This window comes from Syngnathus typhle, unplaced genomic scaffold (genome assembly GCF_033458585.1).
Source record: "Syngnathus typhle isolate RoL2023-S1 ecotype Sweden unplaced genomic scaffold, RoL_Styp_1.0 HiC_scaffold_152, whole genome shotgun sequence".
NCBI lineage: Eukaryota > Metazoa > Chordata > Actinopteri > Syngnathiformes > Syngnathidae > Syngnathus > Syngnathus typhle.
The window spans coordinates 1-8,547 of NW_026872058.1; the positions used below are offsets into that span (position 1 = coordinate 1).

General features: G+C 41.0%; 1 long non-coding RNA gene across 1 annotated transcript; it reads right to left on the reverse strand.

The window, feature by feature from the left end:
• Position 1: 1 nt before the first annotated feature.
• Positions 2 to 2,487, reverse strand: LOC133148747 (uncharacterized). Its single transcript, XR_009712823.1, has 4 exons — positions 2,136 to 2,487; positions 926 to 1,023; positions 582 to 716; positions 2 to 128 (listed from the first exon to the last, which is right to left on the reverse strand). It is a non-coding gene; the product is annotated as an uncharacterized LOC133148747 (long non-coding RNA).
• Positions 2,488 to 8,547: the final 6,060 nt, after the last annotated feature.

Below are 8,547 nucleotides of genomic sequence, written 5' to 3' on the forward strand. Positions count from 1 at the left end.
AAGTGGGCCCTCAAGTCTTGGTTTCTTCCTAGGAACCTCATCTAGGAGTATAGTTGATGTACTTGCACATGAACTGAAGCTTGAATCAGAATAATCGGATGGAGAGGACAAGGAGCAATCGGAAAATTCTAAAAAAAAAAAAAAAAAAAAAGAAGGGGGGTGGGGTGTTTATTTGCAGTATACAAAAAGTCATAGAAGATTTTTGATCTAACCAAGCCAACGGCACACCATAGACTCAACTCATTTAATCAATTGATTCTCAGTCTTGATAGGCAATTCAGAAATATTTTCAGAAATTGTTTTAAAGGCATGAATTAGATTAATCAAAAATACATTTGGTATTCATGTTGGATTTATGTCAGTTAAAATGACATTTAAACCATTTAATAAAAGTCAGGCTGAATGTCCCTGTTGTGTAACCACAAAGAATGATATTGAATATTTGATCCACCTTTAAGTGTATTAAATGACTTAATTCTGAAAACATTAAATTGAAATTGTTTACTGTATTTCTGTACTTATAAATTTGCATTAGTGTTTTACACTTTGCATTATGTAATTTACCCCTTTACATTTCTCACCGTCATTTGAGAAAACTGATAGAGTCACATTGCCTTGGCTGACAAGGTCACTGAAAATGTCCTCATCAACTTCTGTCCCTGTTGCATCTTTGTACACTAATTTTGCGTCAGGTGGCAGGCAAAATCTCTCGATGACTGGAAAAGACAAGATACATCTGAGTGGACCTTTAAGCTAGCACTGATCTTGCCTCATTTCACATTCAATAATTTAATCCACCACTGTAAACAAATTCAGAGATAATCCCCTGCATAAAATACATTCCCTTTTCAGTCCAAATCTTAAAAGAAAGGGGCGTTGTTCTGCCCTTTATATCAAACCAAGCATAAGTAAAACAAAAACAAACCTTTGACATGGAACTGCACAAAATCAAAACATCCATCAACCTCATCCAACTTCACATACTTCTGCTGTTGGCAATACCGAACCTGGATCAACATTTTTCTGAGACATGCAACAACAAACAAATGTCAGTAAACACTTAACATGCAAGAAATAATTATTTAACACTCACATAAACGTTGTGTATCATGCAAGAAATTGTTTCATTATTAATTTCACTGCATGTCTAAGATCAAACACATTCAGCAGCTGCTGGGAGGCTGTTAAAACATGCCACAGCAGGCCCAGTGGAAACGCTCTCATTGATGAACGTGGCAGCGACTAGCTGTAGTGACTGCAGCACATGCTACCGTAATTAACATTTACATTTGAGGCAAAACTGATTTATTAAAACATTCCCCTCTGTTAAAAGCTGGTTTTCAGCGACCAAACAAACACAACACAGCACCAGTAAAGTTGACCCTTTTTAGTCTGACTGCCCACTACATTACCTACATTACCCATTAATCAGAGTTATTAACCACACCTGTATGATCAGAGCCTCGGACACTCGTCTCGGTGCAGTGGCACAGGGAGTCTGCCACACAGGCACCCAACTGCAATTGTTTAGGCTAATTATTTCACTCTAGCCGTGGCTCCTATGCAAAGTGCGGGGTTAATTGCATGAATTAACTCCTCACTTCGTGTTGGAGCCAAAGTTCATCCTGTCGGGGCTTATTTCTCCATAACAACCTCTGAACTGTTTATCCCTTACTTATTCTAGAGGGTTATGGTTAGGATTAGGGTTAAGGTTAGATTAATGGACGCAGAAATTAACAAGTGTATGGTCGGAGAAATGGGAAGAGGGAGTATTGGGCAGTCGGACTCATGCCATGCACCCGCCATGAACTTCAAGTTAGCTTTTTAACATGTGCTAACGTTAGCCCCAAACTATATTCGACAGTTAAATATGAAGCCTTGTTTATACAACCTCTCAAGCACGCGTGAGACTTGGTAAAATGCAAAGGATAACATAGGAAACCGTTTTTTTATTAATGTTTATTTTTTAGCAAGTGGTAACGTTAGTGGTGAAGTTAACATTGCATTAAAAAAAAAATCCAAACGTTCGCTGTCCAGTGCCAACCACAAAAAATGCTTAGCAAAGTTACATAAATATTCTCAGCAGATGTTTAATTCAATGTTATTGTTCCTACAAGTTTGATTTTGTAGCTTACCTCTCGTGTAAAAGTCCAACTCCGCATCCATTCCTGATTCCAGCAGCGAAATAAACGACGGTTGACCACGCCACGCACAGGAGACTATTGTATGATGCACGGGTTCACCCTGCTGAAAGCCCAGGGGCATAACACATGGGGTTACCTGGACTGAAGCCCAGGGGCCTATCAAGCAAGTTAACTCGGCCGAGATGCACTTTACATCTCTACAGAGTTGATTTGCTTAGGTTGGAATAACTCTGTTAAATAACTCCAACACTGAACACCATTTTAATCAGAATGTGTTAAAATGACACTTTGAGAGTTGAAATCAACTCTGACATGTTTAACCCTGAAATTTCAACACTCCAGTTTTTGCTGTGTATAGAGTGCCGAGTTATTCACTGCGCATGAAGAAATGACCACCTCCAACGTTTGGTTTATGTTTAATAAGCATTTTTAATTTTATTGCTTAAATCGCATTTTCTCGGCGAGCTGAGCACTTTTTCTGAATTGTGCCGCTCCCGTCACTCTGGTTAGGTTGGCATCGAAAAAAAACACTCTCGGGTGCTTTAGAGTGCCGAGTTTATTACTGCGCATTAAGAAATGACCACCTCCAACGTTTGGTTTATGTTTTATAAGCATTTTTAATTTTATTGCTTAAATCGCATTTTCTCGGCGAGCTGAGCACTTTTTCTGAATTGTGCCGCTCCCGTCACTCTGGTTAGGTTGGCATCGAAAAAAACGCTCTCGGGTGCTTTAGAGTGCCGAGTTTATTACTGCGCATTAAGAAATGACCACCTCCAACGTTTGGTTTATGTTTTATAAGCATTTTTAATTTTATTGCTTAAATCGCATTTTCTCGGCGAGCTGAGCACTTTTTCTGAATTGTGCCGCTCCCGTCACTTGGCATCGAAAAAAACGCTCTCGGGTGCTTTAGAGTGCCGAGTTATTCACTGCGCATGAAGAAATGACCACCTCCAACGTTTGGTTTATGTTTTATAAGCATTTTTAATTTTATTGCTTAAATCGCATTTTCTCGGCGAGCTGAGCGCTTTTTTTGAATTGTGCCGCTCCCGTCACTCTGGTTAGGTTGGCATCGAAAAAAACGCTCTCGGGTGCTTTAGAGTGCCGAGTTTATTACTGCGCATTAAGAAATGACCACCTCCAACGTTTGGTTTATGTTTAATAAGCATTTTTAATTTTATTGCTTAAATCGCATTTTCTCGGCGAGCTGAGCACTTTTTCTGAATTGTGCCGCTCCCGTCACTCTGGTTAGGTTGGCATCGAAAAAAACGCTCTCGGGTGCTTTAGAGTGCCGAGTTTATTACTGCGCATTAAGAAATGACCACCTCCAACGTTTGGTTTATGTTTTATAAGCATTTTTAATTTTATTGCTTTAATCGCATTTTCTCGGCGAGCTGAGCACTTTTTCTGAATTGTGCCGCTCCCGTCACTCTGGTTAGGTTGGCATCGAAAAAAACGCTCTCGGGTGCTTTAGAGTGCCGAGTTTATTACTGCGCATTAAGAAATGACCACCTCCAACGTTTGGTTTATGTTTTATAAGCATTTTTAATTTTATTGCTTAAATCGCATTTTCTCGGCGAGCTGAGCGCTTTTTCTGAATTGTGCCGCTCCCGTCACTCTGGTTAGGTTGGCATCGAAAAAAACGCTCTCGGGTGCTTTAGAGTGCCGAGTTATTCACTGCGCATGAAGAAATGACCACCTCCAACGTTTGGTTTATGTTTAATAAGCATTTTTAATTTTATTGCTTAAATCGCATTTTCTCGGCGAGCTGAGCACTTTTTCTGAATTGTGCCGCTCCCGTCACTCTGGTTAGGTTGGCATCGAAAAAAACGCTCTCGGGTGCTTTAGAGTGCCGAGTTTATTACTGCGCATTAAGAAATGACCACCTCCAACGTTTGGTTTATGTTTTATAAGCATTTTTAATTTTATTGCTTAAATCGCATTTTCTCGGCGAGCTGAGCGCTTTTTCTGAAATGTGCCGCTCCCGTCACTCTGGTTAGGTTGGCATCGAAAAAAACGCTCTCGGGTGCTTTAGAGTGCCGAGTTATTCACTGCGCATGAAGAAATGACCACCTCCAACGTTTGGTTTATGTTTAATAAGCATTTTTAATTTTTTTGCTTAAATCGCATTTTCTCGGCGAGCTGAGCACTTTTTCTGAATTGTGCCGCTCCCGTCACTCTGGTTAGGTTGGCATCGAAAAAAACGCTCTCGGGTGCTTTAGAGTGCCGAGTTTATTACTGCGCATTAAGAAATGACCACCTCCAACGTTTGGTTTATGTTTTATAAGCATTTTTAATTTTATTGCTTAAATCGCATTTTCTCGGCGAGCTGAGCACTTTTTCTGAATTGTGCCGCTCCCGTCACTCTGGTTAGGTTGGCATCGAAAAAAACGCTCTCGGGTGCTTTAGAGTGCCGAGTTTATTACTGCGCATTAAGAAATGACCACCTCCAACGTTTGGTTTATGTTTTATAAGCATTTTTAATTTTATTGCTTAAATCGCATTTTCTCGGCGAGCTGAGCACTTTTTCTGAATTGTGCCGCTCCCGTCACTTGGCATCGAAAAAAACGCTCTCGGGTGCTTTAGAGTGCCGAGTTATTCACTGCGCATGAAGAAATGACCACCTCCAACGTTTGGTTTATGTTTTATAAGCATTTTTAATTTTATTGCTTAAATCGCATTTTCTCGGCGAGCTGAGCGCTTTTTCTGAATTGTGCCGCTCCCGTCACTCTGGTTAGGTTGGCATCGAAAAAAACGCTCTCGGGTGCTTTAGAGTGCCGAGTTTATTACTGCGCATTAAGAAATGACCACCTCCAACGTTTGGTTTATGTTTAATAAGCATTTTTAATTTTATTGCTTAAATCGCATTTTCTCGGCGAGCTGAGCACTTTTTCTGAATTGTGCCGCTCCCGTCACTCTGGTTAGGTTGGCATCGAAAAAAACGCTCTCGGGTGCTTTAGAGTGCCGAGTTTATTACTGCGCATTAAGAAATGACCACCTCCAACGTTTGGTTTATGTTTTATAAGCATTTTTAATTTTATTGCTTTAATCCCATTTTCTCGGCGAGCTGAGCACTTTTTCTGAATTGTGCCGCTCCCGTCACTCCGGTTAGGTTGGCATAGAAAAAAACGCTCTCGGGTGCTTTAGAGTGCCGAGTTTATTACTGCGCATTAAGAAATGACCACCTCCAACGTTTGGTTTATGTTTTATAAGCATTTTTAATTTTATTGCTTAAATCGCATTTTCTCGGCGAGCTGAGCGCTTTTTCTGAATTGTGCCGCTCCCGTCACTCTGGTTAGGTTGGCATCGAAAAAAACGCTCTCGGGTGCTTTAGAGTGCCGAGTTATTCACTGCGCATGAAGAAATGACCACCTCCAACGTTTGGTTTATGTTTAATAAGCATTTTTAATTTTATTGCTTAAATCGCATTTTCTCGGCGAGCTGAGCACTTTTTCTGAATTGTGCCGCTCCCGTCACTCTGGTTAGGTTGGCATCGAAAAAAACGCTCTCGGGTGCTTTAGAGTGCCGAGTTTATTACTGCGCATTAAGAAATGACCACCTCCAACGTTTGGTTTATTTTTTATAAGCATTTTTAATTTTATTGCTTAAATCGCATTTTCTCGGCGAGCTGAGCGCTTTTTCTGAATTGTGCCGCTCCCGTCACTCTGGTTAGGTTGGCATCGAAAAAAACGCTCTCGGGTGCTTTAGAGTGCCGAGTTATTCACTGCGCATGAAGAAATGACCACCTCCAACGTTTGGTTTATGTTTAATAAGCATTTTTAATTTTTTTGCTTAAATCGCATTTTCTCGGCGAGCTGAGCACTTTTTCTGAATTGTACCGCTCCCGTCACTCTGGTTAGGTTGGCATCGAAAAAAACGCTCTCGGGTGCTTTAGAGTGCCGAGTTTATTACTGCGCATTAAGAAATGACCACCTCCAACGTTTGGTTTATGTTTTATAAGCATTTTTAATTTTATTGCTTAAATCGCATTTTCTCGGCGAGCTGAGCACTTTTTCTGAATTGTGCCGCTCCCGTCACTCTGGTTAGGTTGGCATCGAAAAAAACGCTCTCGGGTGCTTTAGAGTGCCGAGTTTATCACTGCGCATGAAGAAATGACCACCTCCAACGTTTGGTTTATGTTTAATAAGCATTTTTAATTTTATTGCTTAAATCGCATTTTCTCGGCGAGCTGAGCACTTTTTCTGAATTGTGCCGCTCCCGTCACTCTGGTTAGGTTGGCATCGAAAAAAACGCTCTCGGGTGCTTTAGAGTGCCGACTTTATCACTGCGCATGAAGAAATGACCACCTCCAACGTTTGGTTTATGTTTTATAAGCATTTTTAATTTTGTTGCTTAAATCGCATTTTCTCGGCGAGCTGAGCACTTTTTCTGAATTGTGCCGCTCCCGTCACTCTGGTTAGGTTGGCATCGAAAAAAACGCTCACGGGTGCTTTAGAGTGCCGAGTTTATTACTGCGCATTAAGGAATGACCACCTCCAACGTTTGGTTTATGTTTTATAAGCATTTTTAATTTTATTGCTTAAATCGCATTTTCTCGGCGAGCTGAGCACTTTTTCTGAATTGTGCCGCTCCCGTCACTCTGGTTAGGTTGGCATCGAAAAAAACGCTCTCGGGTGCTTTAGAGTGCCGAGTTATTCACTGCGCATTAAGAAATGACCACCTCCAACGTTTGGTTTATGTTTTATAAGCATTTTTAATTTTATTGCTTAAATCGCATTTTCTCGTCGAGCTGAGCACTTTTTCTGAATTGTGCCGCTCCCGTCACTCTGGTTAGGTTGGCATCGAAAAAAACGCTATCGGGTGCTTTAGAGTGCCGAGTTATTCACTGCGCATGAAGAAATGACCACCTCCAACGTTTGGTTTATGTTTAATAAGCATTTTTAATTTTATTGCTTAAATCGCATTTTCTCGGCGAGCTGAGCACTTTTTCTGAATTGTGCCGCTCCCGTCACTCTGGTTAGGTTGGCATCGAAAAAAACGCTCTCGGGTGCTTTAGAGTGCCGAGTTTATTACTGCGCATTAAGAAATGACCACCTCCAACGTTTGGGTTATGTTTTATAAGCATTTTTAATTTTATTGCTTAAATCGCATTTTCTCGGCGAGCTGAGCACTTTTTCTGAATTGTGCCGCTCCCGTCACTCTGGTTAGGTTGGCATCGAAAAAAACGCTCTCGGGTGCTTTAGAGTGCCGAGTTATTCACTGCGCACGAAGAAATGACCACCTCCAACGTTTGGTTTATGTTTTATAAGCATTTTTAATTTTATTGCTTAAATCGCATTTTCTCGGCGAGCTGAGCACTTTTTCTGAATTGTGCCGCTCCCGTCACTCTGGTTAGGTTGGCATCGAAAAAAACGCTCTCGGGTGCTTTAGAGTGCCGAGTTTATTACTGCGCATTAAGAAATGACCACCTCCAACGTTTGGTTTATGTTTTATAAGCATTTTTAATTTTATTGCTTAAATCGCATTTTCTCGGCGAGCTGAGCACTTTTTCTGAATTGTGCCGCTCCCGTCACTCTGGTTAGGTTGGCATCGAAAAAAACGCTCTCGGGTGCTTTAGAGTGCCGAGTTTATTACTGCGCATTAAGAAATGACCACCTCCAACGTTTGGTTTATGTTTTATAAGCATTTTTAATTTTATTGCTTAAATCGCATTTTCTCGGCGAGCTGAGCACTTTTTCTGAATTGTGCCGCTCCCGTCACTCTGGTTAGGTTGGCATCGAAAAAAACGCTATCGGGTGCTTTAGAGTGCCGAGTTATTCACTGCGCATGAAGAAATGACCACCTCCAACGTTTGGTTTATGTTTAATAAGCATTTTTAATTTTATTGCTTAAATCGCATTTTCTCGGCGAGCTGAGCACTTTTTCTGAATTGTGCCGCTCCCGTCACTCTGGTTAGGTTGGCATCGAAAAAAACGCTCTCGGGTGCTTTAGAGTGCCGAGTTTATTACTGCGCATTAAGAAATGACCACCTCCAACGTTTGGTTCATGTTTTATAAGCATTTTTAATTTTATTGCTTAAATCGCATTTTCTCGGCGAGCTGAGCATTTTTTCTGAATTGTGCCGCTCCCGTCACTCTGGTTAGGTTGGCATCGAAAAAAACGCTCTCGGGTGCTTTAGAGTGCCGAGTTTATTACTGCGCATTAAGAAATGACCACCTCCAACGTTTGGTTTATGTTTTATAAGCATTTTTAATTTTATTGCTTAAATCGCATTTTCTCGGCGAGCTGAGCACTTTTTCTGAATTGTGCCGCTCCCGTCACTTGGCATCGAAAAAAACGCTCTCGGGTGCTTTAGAGTGCCGAGTTATTCACTGCGCATGAAGAAATGACCACCTCCAACGTTTGGTTTATGTTTTATAAGCATTTTTAATTTTATTGCTTAAAT